Source organism: Salmo salar, chromosome ssa18 (genome assembly GCF_905237065.1).
Source record: "Salmo salar chromosome ssa18, Ssal_v3.1, whole genome shotgun sequence".
NCBI classification, from domain to species: Eukaryota; Metazoa; Chordata; class Actinopteri; order Salmoniformes; family Salmonidae; genus Salmo; species Salmo salar.
This window is the reverse complement of record NC_059459.1, coordinates 36,347,903-36,365,970: the sequence shown is the minus strand read 5'-3', so window position 1 is coordinate 36,365,970 and position 18,068 is coordinate 36,347,903. Positions and strand designations below refer to the sequence as shown.

Genomic DNA, 18,068 nt, shown 5'->3' with positions numbered 1-18,068 from the left:
AATCTTCCTGTATGGTTTTTCCATGTTTTTTGCATAAAATGTATTTATTTACAATGTTTACTTACATACACTCTCCAGGATGAAACCATAAAAAGAAAAACACAAGAACGTTGACTTGACATAATACAATGAATGATGGATGCATTGATCAAATACACGCACGTGCACACACACACACACACGCACACACACACACACACACACACACACACACACACACACACACACACACACACACACACACACACACACACACACACACACACACACACACACACACACACACAGGGTTTGTACATTCCCTCCCATCAAAGTGAATGAATGCAATATCTCCAATAAAGTTCCCCGTGCCCCTAGATGCTGATCTTGGGTCAGTTTAGCATTTTACACACTAATGGTTAAGGTTAGGATTGGGGAATGGGAAGCGGAACCTAGAGGAAACCTGACCCCAGAGCTACATACATAGTGGGGTGGGGGGAGAATGCATCGGACAATGCAGACTCCAGCCTCGTGACATAAATACAATAGAGTACATGAATGTAATTCTGGAACCGGCTCAGAACTCCTGAATCATGTCTGTCTGTCTGTCTGTCTGTCTGTCTGTCTGTCTGTCTGTCTGTCTGTCTGTCTGTCTGTCTGTCTGTCTGTCTGTCTGTCTGTCTGTCTGTCTGTCTGTCTGTCTGTCTGTCTGTCTGTCTGTCTGTCTGTCTGTCTGTCACAAGCTGTGAGCCGCTCTTTCACCTCTAGGCTGGTCCCAGATCTGTTTGTGCATGACAGTGAGTGACAGGGAGTTGGTATGATAGCACAAATAGACTGACACTCAGGCTATCTTTCACCCATCCAAAAGAAAGGCCTGGAAGAAGATTGGTTGATCGAATTATTGGTTTTATTCACATATATTTGTATCTTTTTAAACTCATGGTGATTTTAATAGGGAGGAGGTCAGAGGTCATAGACACAGCACACACATAGTGTGGAAAGAAACAAAAAAAAACAAGAAGTTCACATCCTTTAAAAAAAAAAACGATTAGAAACAACATGTTATGCAGAACAATACCATAGCATTTACAATACTTCAATTCCCAGTTCTCCTTGAGAGTCCAGCGTAATTGTACAACAGTATACAGTGTCTCCCCTCTCTCCTCTTCCCTCCCCTTTAGGAGTTGATATAGTTTGCCTTTCAATCTCTGTCTGTCTTTCTTTCCCCTCATTCTCATCTCTTCTGGAATCCTATTTTTAAGGGCACCTCTGTGTTATACAGACATTGGCTTCTCCTTGGTCCAAATCCATCCCCAGTCAAGACTTGGAGAAGGTACAGTTCTCTGAAAGAAGTCTCTTTTTATTTTTCTAGGAGTCCATAGTACATAGCAGGTGCCTCTTTAGTTGTCTTCAGTCTTGGGTAAGAGAAAACACCCAATGTCTCTCAATCGCTTTTTTTCAAAGAGGAATCCCTTCGAGTCTACTGGGCGAGGCAGTCCAGGGTTCAGGATGAAGGGGGGTAGGGGGTCGGGGTCTGCTGGGATGGGCGATGGGCATCTAGGGACTGGAGGCTGGCAGGGGGGCGTAGGCAGGGTGGCTGGGCCCATGGTGGTGGGGATGTCCTCCTCTGTGCATCATCATCACTGGGTGGGACAGAGCAGGGTGGGGGGATGTCCAGGAATGTGGTGCCTGGGAGGCCCAAAGGGAGGGCCATGGTGCAGCTGTGCAGGCTCCTGGTTATGGTAGGGATTCCTGGTTTTGAAGTGGTGGGTCCTGGTTTTGATGTGAGGGTGCCCAGCAGGCCGCAGTGCCGTCGTCAGACAGGTAATTCCCTGGCATGCCCTGCAGTCCTGGTGGGAAGGAAAAACAAAATGGTGGATCAGTGAGGAGTTTCACATGGAGAAATTGGATTAACAAGGGATCTTCTACCTGGAACCAAAAAGGGTTCTTCAAAGTGTTCTCCTCTTGGGAAAAGCCGCATAACCCTTTTAGGTTCTGGATAGCACATTGTTTTTCTAAGACTGTATGGCGGTCCAGAGAACCAAAATGTGGGGAGTTTCACACAGAGACATTGGGTTATTGTACCATTAAGGAGGCCCTAGAGAGACTAATATGGTACTAATAGTACATACACACATTCATTGCTTCTAAGCAGGTGTGGAAGTTCATATAATAACGCTCAGTAAAAGGTTAAAATGACTCTGAAAACGATCATCTATGCTCCCATGTCCTATTGGTTGCAATTAGTGCTGAGCGATTAGTGCTTTTTGAGGCCGGTTCAGTTTCGGGTCCCATAAAAAAAAAAATTATCACGGTTTTCGATTTCGGTTTACATTTTTTGGTAAATATTTAAATGCATTATGAAATAATGACATTAAAATGATTGTAGAGCTTTTTAATGGAAATTCCAAAGTAAAAAACAGTGAACATTCGATTGCCAAAACATTGAAAATATTGCATCGTCTCTGTCAGGTCCACATTGGGTAGACGTCAATAGAAAAATAGGAAATTACTATCAAATATGAATATATTTCGGTTGTGTAAATGACTTCATTTTTATATGATGACTTTATCATTTTTTAATTCCTTGAAGTCATCATCTCATCTCAGGCAGTAACAGTCAGTCAGCCAGGCCATCTAACGTTATGTTCTCCCTGTACTGTCTGTAGTCATCCTATCTAACTAGGCTAGCCTGTCTAAGTATGCTGCAGAGCTGTCTGTAGTCATCCTATCTAAATAGACTAGCCTGTCTAAGTATGCTGCAGAGCTGTCTGTAGTCATCCTATCTAGATAGACTAGCCTGCCTAAGTATGCTGTAGAGCTGTCTGTAGTCATCCTATCTAGATAGACTAGCCTGCCTAAGTATGCTGTAGAGCTGTCTGTAGTCATCCTATCTAGATAGACTAGCCTGTCTAAGTATGCTGCACTCTCATCTTTGTTTTGTTCACATTTCTCTCTCATGTGTTCTGTGTGTAACTACCCATGTTTCTGGGCTGAACTAGGTTGAATACTTGCTTAATGAAAACTACAACTCCCTTCAGCCCAGCATCCCAAATAGTTCTCGATTAGTTTTCTCTCTAGAGAAACGGTGAGTTGGGTTCACAAAAAAAAAATAAGAACTAAATGGAATTCAACTAATCGAACTGAAGTCGGTCAATTAGTTGTTTAATAACCCCCTGAAAAATCCTAAATGAGCTCCCATGTCCTGTTGGTTGCTGATCCCACTGAATGAGAGGACGTCCCTCTCTGAGAATGGCTGCAGCACTACAGGCAGGAATCTTAAATTATACTATCCCCCAATGTGACCCAAATGGCACCCTATTCCCTATATAGTGCACAATACTTTTAGAGCTGGTCAAAAGTAGTGCACTACATAGGGAATATGGTGCAATTTGGAACGCATCCTGTATGCACTATCGGCCTGGGACTTGGGCATGTCGTAATCCAGGACACCTAGCCTGCCCTTCAATGAGGTCAAGGGAGGGGGGAGTGTGTGTGTGTGTGTGTGTGTGTGTGTGTGTGTGTGAGATACGGTCAGCGGATTTAGTGTGTGAGCTAATCCAGTACTTTCCGTAATTACACAGTAGCAACAGTGTGAGGGTACACGCACACACACACACACACACACACACACACACACACACACACACACACACACACACACACACACACACACACACACACACACTACTTTAGCCGATACACAGGTTCAGTGTTGATGTTCATGTCACCATCTGCCAATAAAGCTTTCTTACATTTGTATGAAAGTGTCAAACCCAGCCTCTGAATGACCATCATTGAGGGGAAACTAACCAAGTCAAACCCAGCCTCTGAATGACCCTCATTGAGGGGAAATTAACCAAGTCAAACCCAGCCTCTGAATGACCCTCATTGAGGGGAAACTAACCAAGTCAAACCCAGCCTCTGAATGACCCTCATTGAGGGGAAACTAACCAAGTCAAACCCAGCCTCTGAATGACCCTCATTGAGGGGAAACTAACCAAGTCAAACCCAGCCTCTGAATGACCATCATTGAGGGAATATTAACCAAGTCAAACCCAGCCTCTGAATGACCCTCATTGAGGGGAAACTAACCAAGTCAAACCCAGCCTCTGAATGACCATCATTGAGGGAATATTAACCAAGTCAAACCCAGCCTCTGAATGACCCTCATTGAGGGGAAACTAACCAAGTCAAACCCAGCCTCTGAATGACCCTCATTGAGGGAATATTAACCAAGTCAAGCCCAGCCTCTGAATGACCCTCATTGAGGGAATATTAACCAAGTCAAACCCAGCCTCTGAATGACCCTCATTGAGGGGAAACTAACCAATGCTGATGCTCCAGATAGTCAACTAGTCTAAAGAAGGACAGTTTTATTGCTTCTTTAATCAGAACAACAGATTTCAGCTGTGCTAACATAATTGCAAAAGGGTTTTCTAATGATCAATTAGCCTTTTAAAATGATAAACATGGATCAGCTAACACAACGTGCCATTGGAACACAGGAGTGATGGTTGCTGATTATGGGCCTCTGTACGCCTATGTAGATATTCCATTAAAAATCTGCTGTTTCCAGCTATAATAGTAATTTACAACATTAACACTGTATTTCTGTATTTCTGATCAATTTGATGATATTTTATTTTAATGGACAAAAAAAGGTGTTTTTCTTTAAAAAAGAAGGACATTTCTAAGTGACCACAAACTTTTGAACGTTAGTGTATGTCTGCTTTCTAATCGAATCCAACCTCAACAATCACATAATGTCACATATTGATGAATTAGCCTTAAAGTAACATTTAAAACTCCTATTATTATGAGTCAGTCTATCCATCATGTCTGCAAATATCCTGAGGGGGAAATAATCAATCCCAGATCTGGAGCACAGTAAAAACCTTACGCCAGGCCAGGCTAGTAGAGCCCTTAGTCAGTGATGAATGAGGTAAAATAATCCGCCATGCACCTTTTCACTTCTCTATTCCCTCCCTGCACTTCTCTCTCTCGCTCCAGGAACAATGTCCAGGAGCCTTTGAGAATAGCCTGTGTCTCTCTGGGTGAAAGTGCCACAGTGGAAACCCAACCATTGTGCTAAGATTAAAAAGGACACGCACACACACACACACACTACACGCACACACACACTACAAACACGCGCACACACACACACACGCACGCACGCACGCACACACACACACACACACACACACACACACACACACACACACACACACACACACACACACACACACACACACACACACACACACACACACACACACACACACACACACACACACACACACACACACACATCTCGTTCCAGGGCAGACATCTGAGACTGCATGGCTCTGTCCAGCGTGTGCCACACACACAAATAACTAAGAGGGCCACTAACCTGCATAAAAAGAACTGAGAGGGCCACTAACCTGGACACAAAGAACTGAGAGGGCCACTAACCTGGACACAAAGAACTGAGAGGGCCATTAACCAGGACATAAGGAATTGAGAGGGCCACTAACCAGGACACAAAGAACTGAGAGGGCCACTAACCAGGACGGAAAGAACTGAGAGGGCCACTAATCAGGACACAAAGAACTGAGAGGGTCACTAACCAGGACGGAAAGAACTGAGAGGGCCACTAACCAGGACGGAAAGAACTGAGAGGGCCACTAACCAGGACGGAAAGAACTGAGAGGGCCACTAATCAGGACACAAAGAACTGAGAGGGTCACTAACCAGGACGGAAAGAACTGAGAGGGCCACTAACCAGGACGGAAAGAACTGAGAGGGCCACTAATCAGGACACAAAGAACTGAGAGGGCCACTAACCAGGACGGAAAGAACTGAGAGGGCCACTAATCAGGACACAAAGAACTGAGAGGGCCACTAACCAGGACGGAAAGAACTGAGAGGGCCACTAACCAGGACGGAAAGAACTGAGAGGGCCACTAATCAGGACACAAAGAACTGAGAGGGTCACTAACCAGGACACAAATGACGCAAGTTACCGCTTTTCATCATGAATCTTGTTCTGGAGGAAGCTCTGCAGAGTGGTCACTGGCTGGCGCAGCCACAAAGTCATAAAATCTGATTTTAAACCTAACCTTAACCCTAATGCCTAACCCTAACCTTAACCACACTGCTAACCCTAATGCCTAACCCTAACCTTAACCACACTGTTAGCCTAATGCCTAACCCTAACTTTAACCACACTGCTAACCCTAATGTCTAACCCTAATCTTAACCACACTGCTAACCCTAATGTCTAACCTTAACCACACTGTTAGCCCTAATGCCTAACCTTAACCACACTGCTAACTCTAATGCCTAACCCTAACCACACTGCTAACCCTAATGCCTAACCCTAACCTTAACCACACTGTTAGCCCTAATGTCTAACCTTAACCACACTGCTAACCCTAATTCCTAACCCTAACCTTAACCACACTGTTAGCCCTAATGTCTAACCCTAACCACACTGCTAACCCTAATGCCTAACCCTAACCTTAACCACACTGTTAGCCCTAATGTCTAACCCTAACCCTAACCACACTGCTAACCCTAATGCCTAATCCTAACCTTAACCACACTGCTAACCCTAATGCCTAATCCTAACCTTAGCCACACTGCTAACCCTAATACCTAACCCTAAGCTTAACCACACTGCTAACCCTAATGCCTAATCCTAACCTTAACCACACTGCTAACCCTAATGCCTATCCTAACCTTAACCACACTGCTAACCCTAATGCCTAATCCTAACCTTAACCACACTGCTAACCCAAACCTTAAACTTTTTGGTCTTCATGAATTTTGACAATATAGCCAATCTTGACTTTGCAGCTGGCCTATCTAAGGGGAAATGGCTCAGTTCTGCCTCCAGGACAAGACTCGTGCCAATAAAGGTCAACCTACACGAGAGACAGCAGGGAAACGGACAGGGCCTCGGAACAAAAGAGGAGAGGACCAACCAACCGGGCGCTCGTTTATTATTTATCACTTCCTCATCCCTCCATCTTTCACCTGGTCATTTCATTACAAAGGAGGGACTCGAGGAACGGTAGGGGGAGCCATCTTTTAAACGCTTACTTTGTCGTTTTCTTTAATTAACATATCTACAGACCACTAATAGGTTTACCATATCTACAGACCACTAATAGGTTTAACATATCTACAGACCACTAATAGGTTTAACACATCTACAGACCACTAATAGGTTTAACATATCTACAGACCACTAATAGGTTTAACATATCTACAGACCACTAATAGGTTTAACACATCTACAGACCACTAATAGGTTTAACACATCTACAGACCACTAATAGGTTTAACACATCTACAGACCACTAATAGGTTTAACATATCTACAGACCACTAATAGGTTTAACATATCTACAGACCACTAAAAGGTTTAACATATCTACACACCACTAATAGGTTTAACACATCTACAGACCACTAATAGGTTTAACATATCTACAGACCACTAATAGGTTTAACATATCTACAGGCCACTAATAGGTTTAACATATCTACAGACCACTAATAGGTTTAACATATCTACAGACCACTAATAGGTTTAACACATCTACATACCACTAATAGGTTTAACATATCTACAGACCACTAATGCTGTAAGTTTTCATCTTAATAAGTCAATCAATACATTGAGCTCCTGAACCCCCTCTTCTCCCTCTGAGAGGGCCAGCGGGGCCACATCAACAGGGGACATTCACTCAGACAGTGCTGAGGACCAAATCCCCCCATAGGAAATAGTTGATCTGCCCGTTCGTTAAAAGTTAAAGTTCAGCCACCAGTAAAAGGGGAAAAGAGGGGATCTTGACCCCTGTACGGAAGGTTAACAAACTCCTTGCTTAATGATTGGAGGATTGAATCCCTGGACAAAAGGTCTCCAGCCGAGCCTGGCCTGGCAGCACAGTGGTTACGGAACACAGGGGTCACCCAAGCATTCCACTTCCAAACATTCTGCAAGCCAAGGGGAGGAGCAGGAGGGGAGGGGTGTTCCAAATTCCATACAACCCATCATTAATTATAGTTCCCTCTTTACCCCTGTTATAACTATTGTCCTGGAAATGACACAACCAAAATCAGTTTGAAGGAAAGGGGGAGGGAAAGGTGGAGGGGAAAGGGGGAGGGAAAGGGGGAGGGGAAAGGGGGAGAGAAAATGGGAGGGGAAAGGAGGAGGGGAAAGGGGGAGTGGAAAGGGGGAGGGGAAAGGGGGAAAGGAAAAGGGGAGGGAAAGGAGGAGTGGAAAGGAGGAGGGGAAAGGAGGAGGGGAAAGGGGGAGGGGAAAGGAGGAGGGGAAAGGGGGAGGTGAAAGGGGGAGAGGAAAGGGGAGGGGAGAAGAGGAGGGGAAAGGGGAGAGAAAGGAGGAGGTGAAAGGGGGAGGGGAAAGGGGGAGAGGAAAGGGGAGGGGAAAGGAGGAGGTGAAAGGGGGAGGGGAAAAGGGGAGGGGAAAGGGGGAAGAAACTAGCCCAAGGCTCATAAAACAGTCATTCTCCTGCTATCAAAGGCTGGGGCCATCTTCTGCTTGAGTTGCTAGGTGTTATCTAAGAAGACAGGTGTATTGTCTGACACAGCTAGAAGCTCCGTAATCGTCATGGGTACAAAGCATAACGTTCTCACTAAGTAGGACTAATTGGCTTAAGTTTTAAGTAACGTTGCCGTGTTAGGATGGCACACCTTTCTTCAATCTCAGGCAGATAACTAGTCCTATAGCCTTAAGGTATATTCCCTCTCCCAACATAGCTAATGAACCCCTCGGTCTCTTAATCAAATAAGATAAGGTTTTTTCTCCCCATAATAACCTATTCATTTAATTGGTCATAAAAGAATATAACACATCACTTACATTTAATTGACCTAGAAAGGAAAGTAACAATATTTAAATTAGACAAGCTACCTAGGAGGATTGTAACATTGTGTCCCAAATGGCACCTTGTTCCCTACATAGTGCACTACTTTTAACCAGAGCCCTATGGGCCCTATGTCCCTACTCAAAAGTAGTGCACACTATATAAGGAATAGGGTGCCATTTGGGATACATTCCCTATGATGAAGTCATAAAGTGGTGGCTCTCGGCTGTGCAGACTACATATTTCTGTCACCCTCCTCTTCCTCTCTTCCTGTCACCCTTCTCTCCCTCACCCTTCTCTCCTCTTCTCTCCCTCCTCCTCTCCTCCTCTCCTCCTTCTCCCCTCCTCCTCTCCTCCTCTCCTCCTTCTCCCCTCCTCTCCTCCTTCTCCCTCTCCTCTCCTCCTTCTCCCCCTCCTCCCCTCCTCTCCTCCTCACCCTCCTTTCCCCCTCCTCCCCTCCTCTCCTCCTCACCCTCCTTTCCTCCTTCTCCCCTCCTCTCCTCCTCACCCTCCTTTCCTCCTTCTCCCCTCCTCTCCTCCTTCTCTCCTCTCCTCCTCACCCTCCTTTCCTCCTTCTCCCCTCCTCTCATCCTTCTCCCCCTTCTCTCCTCCTCCTCACCCTCCTTTCCTCCTTCTCCCCTCCTCTCCTCCTTCTCTACCTCCTCTCCTCCTTCTCCCCCTCCTCTCCTCCATTTCTCCCTCCCTCCTTCTCTCCATCTACTCCTCTCTCTCTTTGCTCTGCCCGTCTCATCAAAGGTTCCTCTGGTGGCCCAATTATGGTGTATGTATGTGTGTGTGCATATGTGTGTATGTTCAAATTGAGGCTGTTTACAGCAATGTCTTCTGGGAAAGCTAGCAGCAGGTGGAAAAAGAGTCCGCATGGACCGTAGCAAGCCACTCCACATGTTTACAAACACACACACACGCGCACACACACACACACACACACACACACACACACACACACACACACACACACACACACACACACACACACACACACACACACACACACCCTTTACCCCTGTAACATACTGTACCAACCAAACCAACCCTTTATCCCTGTAACATACAGATACTAACCAAACCAACCCTTAACCCCATAACATACGGATATTGTACCAACCAACCCTTTACCCTGTAACATGCAGATACTATACCAACCAAACCAACCCTTTACCCCTGTAACATACAGATACTGTACCAACCAAACCATCCCTTTACCCCTGTAACATACAAATACCAACCAATCCAACCCTTTACCCCTGTAACATACAGATACCAACCAAACCAACCCTTTACCCCGTAACATACTGTACCAACCAAACCAACAATTTACCCCGTAACATACTGTACCCACCAAACCAACCATTTACCCCTGTAACATACAGTACCAACCAAACCAACCATTTACCCCTGTAACATACAGATACTGTACCAACCAAACCAACCCTTTACCCCTGTAACATACAGATACTGTACCAACCAAACCAACCATTTACCCCTGTAACATAGAGATACTGTACCAACCAAACCAACCCTTTACCCCTGTAACATACTGTACCAACCAAACCAACCCTTTATCCCTGTAACATACTGTACCAACCAAACCAACCCTTTATCCCTGTAACATACTGTACCAACCAAACCAACCCTTTACCCTGTAACATAAAGATACTGTACCAACCAAACCAACCCCTTACCCCTGTAACATACTGTACCAACCAAACCAACCCTTTACCCTTGTAACATACAGATACTATACCAACCAAACCAACCCTTTACCCCTGTAACATAATGTACCAACCAAACCAACCATTTACCCTTGTAACATACAGATACTATACCAACCAACCAAACCAACCCTTTACCCCTGTAACATACAGATACTGTACCAACCAAACCAACCCTTTACCCCTGTAACATACAGATACTGTACCAACCAAACCAACCCTTTACCCCTGTAACATACTGTACCAACCAAACCAACCCCTTATCCCTGTAACATACTGTACCAACCAAACCAACCCTTTATCCCTGTAACATACAGATACTGTACCAACCAAACCAACCCTTTACCCCTGTAACATACAGATACTGTACCAACCAAACCAACCATTTACCCCTGTAACATACAGATACTGTACCAACCAAACCAACCCTTTACCCCTGTAACATACTGTACCAACCAAACCAACCCTTTATCCCTGTAACATACTGTACCAACCAAACCAACCCTTTATCCCTGTAACATACTGTACCAACCAAACCAACCCTTTACCCTGTAACATAAAGATACTGTACCAACCAAACCAACCCTTTACCCCTGTAACATACTGTACCAACCAAACCAACCCTTTACCCTTGTAACATACAGATACTATACCAACCAAACCAACCCTTTACCCCTGTAACATACTGTACCAACCAAACCAACCATTTACCCTTGTAACATACAGATACTATACCAACCAACCAAACCAACCCTTTACCCCTGTAACATACAGATACTGTACCAACCAAACCAACCCTTTACCCCTGTAACATACAGATACTGTACCAACCAAACCAACCCTTTACCCCTGTAACATACTGTACCAACCAAACCAACCCCTTATCCCTGTAACATACTGTACCAACCAAACCAACCCTTTATCCATGTAACATACTGTACCAACCAAACCAACCCTTTACCCTGTAACATAAAGATACTGTACCAACCAAACCAACCCTTTACCCCTGTAACATACTGTACCAACCAAACCAACCCTTTACCCTTGTAACATACAGGTACTGTACCAACCAAACCAACCCTTTACCCCTGTAACATACTGTACCAACCAAATCAACCCTTATACCCTTGTAACATACAGATACTATACCAACCAAACCAACCCTTTACCCCTGTAACATACTGTACCAACCAAACCAACCCTTTACCCTTGTAACATACAGATACTGTACCAACCAAACCAACCCTTTACCCCTGTAACATACTGTACCAACCAAATCAACCCTTATACCCTTGTAACATACAGATACTATACCAACCAAACCAACCCTTTACCCCGGTAACATACTGTACCAACCAAACCAACCCTTTACCCTTGTAACATACAGATACTATACCAACCAACCAAACCAACCCTTTACCCCTGTAACATACAGATACGATACCAACCAAACCAACCATTTACCCCTGTAACATACTGTACCAACCAAACCAACCCTTTATCCCTGTAACATACTGTACCAACCAAACCAACCCTTTATCCCTGTAACATACTGTACCAACCACACCAACCCTTTACCCTGTAACATAAAGATACTGTACCAACCAAACCAACCCTTTACCCCTGTAACATACTGTACCAACCAAATCAACCCTTATACCCTTGTAACATACAGATACTATACCAACCAAACCAACCCTTTACCCCTGTAACATACTGTACCAACCAAACCAACCCTTTACCCTTGTAACATACAGATACTATACCAACCAAACCAACCCTTTACCCCTGTAACATACTGTACCAACCAAACCAACCCTTTACCCTTGTAAATTACAGATACTATACCAACCAAACCAACCCTTTACCCCTGTAACATACTGTACCAACCAAACCAACCCTTTACCCCTGTAACATACAGATACAGCACTATCTTTGTTTAGCTTGTGGCCGACGATGACAACGGAGAAGGAGACGGGGGAATATTTTCACCGTGGCACCTACCCACCCACCTACCCACAGGCATTCATTCTACTCAGGGTTAACGGTCTTTATTTTAGTCAGCTGTATAAGTCAGATGCATTGGTCACAGTGCTCCTGATGGCATATTTCATTTGGATCCAGTCAATTAGGCCGGGCTAAGCTCCATATCCTGCTGAGAACCTCCATCCTCCATCCTCCACTCTGCTGCATGCATTTCTGGCCCAAATGGCACCTTATTCCCTATATAGTGCACTACTTTTGACCATGGTTCCTTAGTAGTGCCCTATAAAGGGGATAGGGTGCATTTTGGGACACAACATGTATCTCCCTCCCTTCCTCTTTCCCTCCATCTCCTGTCATACGTCCTCGCTCACTCTCCTCTCCTCTCCTCTCCTCTCCTCTCCTCTCCTCTCCTCCTCTCCTCTCCTCTCCTCTCCTCTCCTCCTCTCCTCTCCCCTTACCTCATCATCCCTCCCTCCTCTCCTCTACCCCGCCCTCATCTTTCCTCCCGTCCTCTCCTCTCCTCCTCTCCTCTCCTCTCCTTCCGCTCTCTCTGTCTCCCTGTGCCAGGCATAATCTTATTACAATACACACACGAGCACACACACAAACATGCACACACTACGTGAACACACACACACACACACACACACACACACACACACACACACACACACACACACACACACACACACACACACACACACACACACACACTGAAACAACACTGGGTGTATATGTCCACTCTGTATCTATAATGACCAGTATATCCACACACACCATAAGGGGTGGCAGGTAGCCTAGTGGTTAAGAGTGTGAGTGTTGGGCCAGTAACCGTAAGGTTGCTGGTTCGAATCCTGAGCTGTCTAGGTGAAAAATGTGTCGATGTGCCCCTGAGCAAGGCACTTAACCCTAGTCGCTCTGGATAAGAGTGTCGACAAAAACGTGAAAATGTTATGTGGATGTCTATCTCTGTCTGACCAATAGGACCCTAGCATACTGTTGACTCCAGGTTATGCGGGTGTCTATCGCTGTCTGACCAATAGGACCCTAGCATACTGTTGACTCCAGGTTATGAGGGTGTCTATCTCTGTCTGACCAATAGGACCCTAGCATACTGTTGACTCCAGGTTATGAGGGTGTCTATCTCTGTCTGACCAATAGGACCCTAGCATACTGTTGACTCCAGGTTATGAGGGTGTCTATCTCTGTCTGACCAATAGGACCCTAGCATACTGTTGACTCCAGGTTATGAGGGTGTCTATCTCTGTCTGACCAATAGGACCCTAGCATACTGTTGACTCCAGGTTATGAGGGTGTCTATCTCTGTCTGACCAATAGGACCCTAGCATACTGTTGACTCCAGGTTATGAGGGTGTCTATCTCTGTCTGACCAATAGGACCCTAGCATACTGTTGACTCCAGGTTATGAGGGTGTCTATCTCTGTCTGACCAATAGGACCCTAGCATACTGTTGACTCCAGGTTATGAGGGTGTCTATCTCTGTCTGACCAATAGGACCCTAGCATACTGTTGACTCCAGGTTATGAGGGTGTCTATCTCTGTCTGACCAATAGGACCGTAGCATACTGTTGACTCCAGGTTATGAGGGTGTCTATATCTGTCTGACCAATAGGACCCTAGCATACTGTTGACTCCAGGTTATGAGGGTGTCTATCTCTGTCTGACCAATAGGACCCTAGCACACTGTTGACTCCAGGTTATGAGGGTGTCTATCTCTGTCTGACCAATAGGACCCTAGCATACTGTTGACTCCAGGTTATGAGGGTGTCTATCTCTGTCTGACCAATAGGACCCTAGCATACTGTTGAATCCAGGTTATGAGGATGTCTATCTCTGTCTGACCAATAGGACCCTAGCATACTGTTGACTCCAGGTTATGAGGGTGTCTATCTCTGTCTGACCAATAGGACCCTAGCATACTGTTGACTCCAGGTTATGAGGGTGTCTATCTCTGTCTGATCCAGAGGCAGGAGAGGGAGAATAACAGGGACGTACTAGCAGCGTTGTCTGGCTGGTTGGGTTAGTTTATTCATGTGACTCTTGCAGACAGCCAGATTCATGACACTTTGGAGACATCAGTCTGTTGCTATGGTAACGGGCCACGTGCCTCCTCCCTCTCCTTCCTTCCCCCTCATTTTTCCACCCCCCTCAACCAGTATCTCATCTCCCCCCAACCAGCACCCCAACCTCATCTCATCTCCCCCTCAACCAGCACCCCAACCTCATCTCATCTCCCCCAACCAGCACCCCAACCTCATCTGATCTCCCCAACCAGCACCCCAACCTCTTCTCATCTCCCCCAACCAGCATCCCAACCTCATCTCATCTCTCCCCCAACCAGCACCCCAACCTCATCTCCCCTCAACCAGCACCCCAACCTCATCTCATCTCCCCCAACCAGCACCCCAACCTCATCTCATCTCCCCCAACCAGCACCCCAACCTCATCTCATCTCCCCCTCAACCAGCATCCCAACCTCATCTCATCTCCCCCTCAACCAGCACCCCAACCTCATCTCATCTCCCCCTCAACCAGCATCCAAACCTCATCTCATCTCCCCCAACCAGCACCCCAACCTCATCTCATCTCCCCAACCAGCACCCCAACCTCATCTCATCTCCCCCCTCAACCAGCATCCCAACCCCAACCTCATCTCCCCCTCAACCAGCATCCCAACCTCATCTCATCTCCCCCTCAACCAGCATCCCAACCTCATCTCATCTCCCCCTCAACCAGCACCCCAACCTCATTTCATCTCCCCCTCAACCAGCATCCCAAACTCATCTCATCTCCCCCTCAACCAGCATCCCAACCTCATCTCATCTCCCCTCAACCAGCATCCCAACCTCATCTCATCTCCCCCTCAACCAGCATCCCAACCTCATCTCATCTCCCCCTCAACCAGCACCCCAACCTCATTTCATCTCCCCCTCAACCAGCATCCCAACCTCATCTCATCTCCCCCTCAACCAGCATCCCAACCTCATCTCATCTCCCCCTCAACCAGCACCCCAACCTCATTTCATCTCCCCCTCAACCAGCATCCCAACCTCATCTCATCTCCCCCTCAACCAGCATCCCAACCTCATCTCATCTCCCCCTCAACCAGCATCCAAACCTCATCTCATCTCCCCCTCAACCAGCATCCCAACCTCATCTCATCTCCCCCTCAACCAGCATCCCAACCTCATCTCATCTCCCCCTCAACCAGCATCCCAACCTCAAATCATCTCCCCCTCAACCAGCACCCCAACCTCATCACATCTCCCCCTCAACCAGCATCCCAACCTCATCTCATCTCCCCAACCAGCACCCCAACCTCATCTCATCTCCCCAACCAGCACCCCAACCTCATCTCATCTCCCCCTCAACCAGCATCCCAACCCCAATCTCATCTCCCCTCAACCAGCATCCCAACCTCATCTCATCTCCCCCTCAACCAGCATCCCAACCTCATCTCATCTCCCCTCAACCAGCACCCCAACCTCATTTCATCTCCCCCTCAACCAGCACCCCAACCTCATCTCATCTCCAACTCAACCAGCATCCCAACCTCATCTCATCTCCCCTCAACCAGCATCCCAACCTCATCTCATCTCCCCCTCAACCAGCATCCCAACCTCATCTCATCTCCCCAACCAGCACCCCAACCTCTTCTCATCTCCCCCAACCAGCATCCCAACCCTCATCTCATCTTTCCCCCAACCAGCACCCCAACCTCATCTAATCTCCCCCAACCAGCACCCTAACCTCATCTCCCCTCAACCAGCACCCCAACCTCATCTCATCTCCCCAACCAGCACCCCAACCTCATCTCCCCCTCAACCAGCATCCCAACCTCATCTCATCTCTCCCTCAACCAGCACCCCAACCTCATCTCATCTCCCCCAAACAGCACCCCAACCTCATCTCATCTCCCCCAACCAGCACCCCCAACCTCATCTCATCTCCCCCTCAACCAGCATCCCAACCTCATCTCATCTCCCCCTCAACCAGCACCCCAACCTCATCTCATCTCCCCCTCAACCAGCATCCCAACCTCATCTCATCTCCCCAACCCAGCACCCCAACCTCATCTCATCTCCCCCAACCAGCACCCCAACCTCATCTCATCTCCCCCTCAACCAGCATCCCAACCCCAACCTCATCTCCCCCTCAACCAGCATCCCAACCTCATCTCATCTCCCCTCAACCAGCACCCCAACCTCATTTAATCTCCCCCTCAACCAGCACCCCAACCTCATTTCATCTCCCCTCAACCAGCATCCCAACCTCATCTCATCTCCCCCTCAACCAGCATCCCAACCTCATCTCATCTCCCCCTCAACCAGCATCCCAACCTCATCTCATCTCCCCCTCAACCAGCATCCCAACCTCATCTCATCTCCCCCAACCAGCACCCCAACCTCATCTCATCTCCCCCTCAACCAGCACCCCAACCTCATCTCATCTCCCCCAACCAGCACCCCAACCTCTTCTCATCTCCCCCAACCAGCATCCCAACCTCATCTCATCTCTCCCCCAACCAGCACCCCAACCTCATCTCATCTCCCCCCAACCAGCACCCCAACCTCATCTCCCCCTCAACCAGCACCCCAACCTCATCTCATCTCCCCAACCAGCACCCCAACCTCATCTCCCCCTCAACCAGCATCCCAACCTCATCTCATCTCTCCCTCAACCAGCACCCCAACCTCATCTCATCTCCCCCAACCAGCACCCCAACCTCATCTCATCTCCCCAACCAGCACCCCAACCTCATCTCATCTCCCCCTCAACCAGCATCCCAACCTCATCTCATCTCCCCCTCAACCAGCACCCCAACCTCATCTCATCTCCCCTCAACCAGCATCCCAACCTCATCTCATCTCCCCCAACCAGCACCCCAACATCATCTCATCTCCCCCAACCAGCACCCCAACCTCATCTCATCTCCCCCTCAACCAGCATCCCAACCCCAACCTCATCTCCCCCTCAACCAGCATCCCAACCTCATCTCATCTCCCCCTCAACCAGCACCCCAACCTCATCTCATCTCCCCCTCAACCAGCACCCCAACCTCATTTCATCTCCCCCTCAACCAGCATCCCAACCTCATCTCATCTCCCCCTCAACCAGCATCCCAACCTCATCTCATCTCCTCCTCAACCAGCATCCCAACCTCATCTCATCTCCCCCTCAACCAGCATCCCAACCTCATCTCATCTCCCCCTCAACCAGCACCCCAACCTCATTTCATCTCCCCTCAACCAGCATCCCAACCTCATCTCATCTCCCCCTCAACCAGCATCCCAACCTCATCTCATCTCCCCCTCAACCAGCACCCCAACCTCATTTCATCTCCCCCTCAACCAGCATCCCAACCTCATCTCATCTCCCCCTCAACCAGCATCCCAACCTCATCTCATCTCCCCCTCAACCAGCATCCCAACCTCATCTCATCTCCCCCTCAACCAGCATCCCAACC

General features: G+C 47.4%; 1 protein-coding gene across 4 annotated transcripts in view; it reads right to left on the bottom strand.

Annotated features, from left to right (window-relative positions):
• Positions 1-864: 864 nt before the first annotated feature.
• The window catches only part of meis1b (Meis homeobox 1 b), a 197,897-nt gene continuing 180,693 nt past the window's right edge, over positions 865-18,068 (bottom strand). For all 4 annotated transcript variants that reach the window (XM_045701809.1, XM_045701811.1, XM_045701808.1 and 1 more), the window contains one exon: positions 865-1,829. The gene's annotated coding sequence lies outside the window, so the exon portion shown is untranslated. The remainder of the gene's footprint in view (positions 1,830-18,068) is intronic.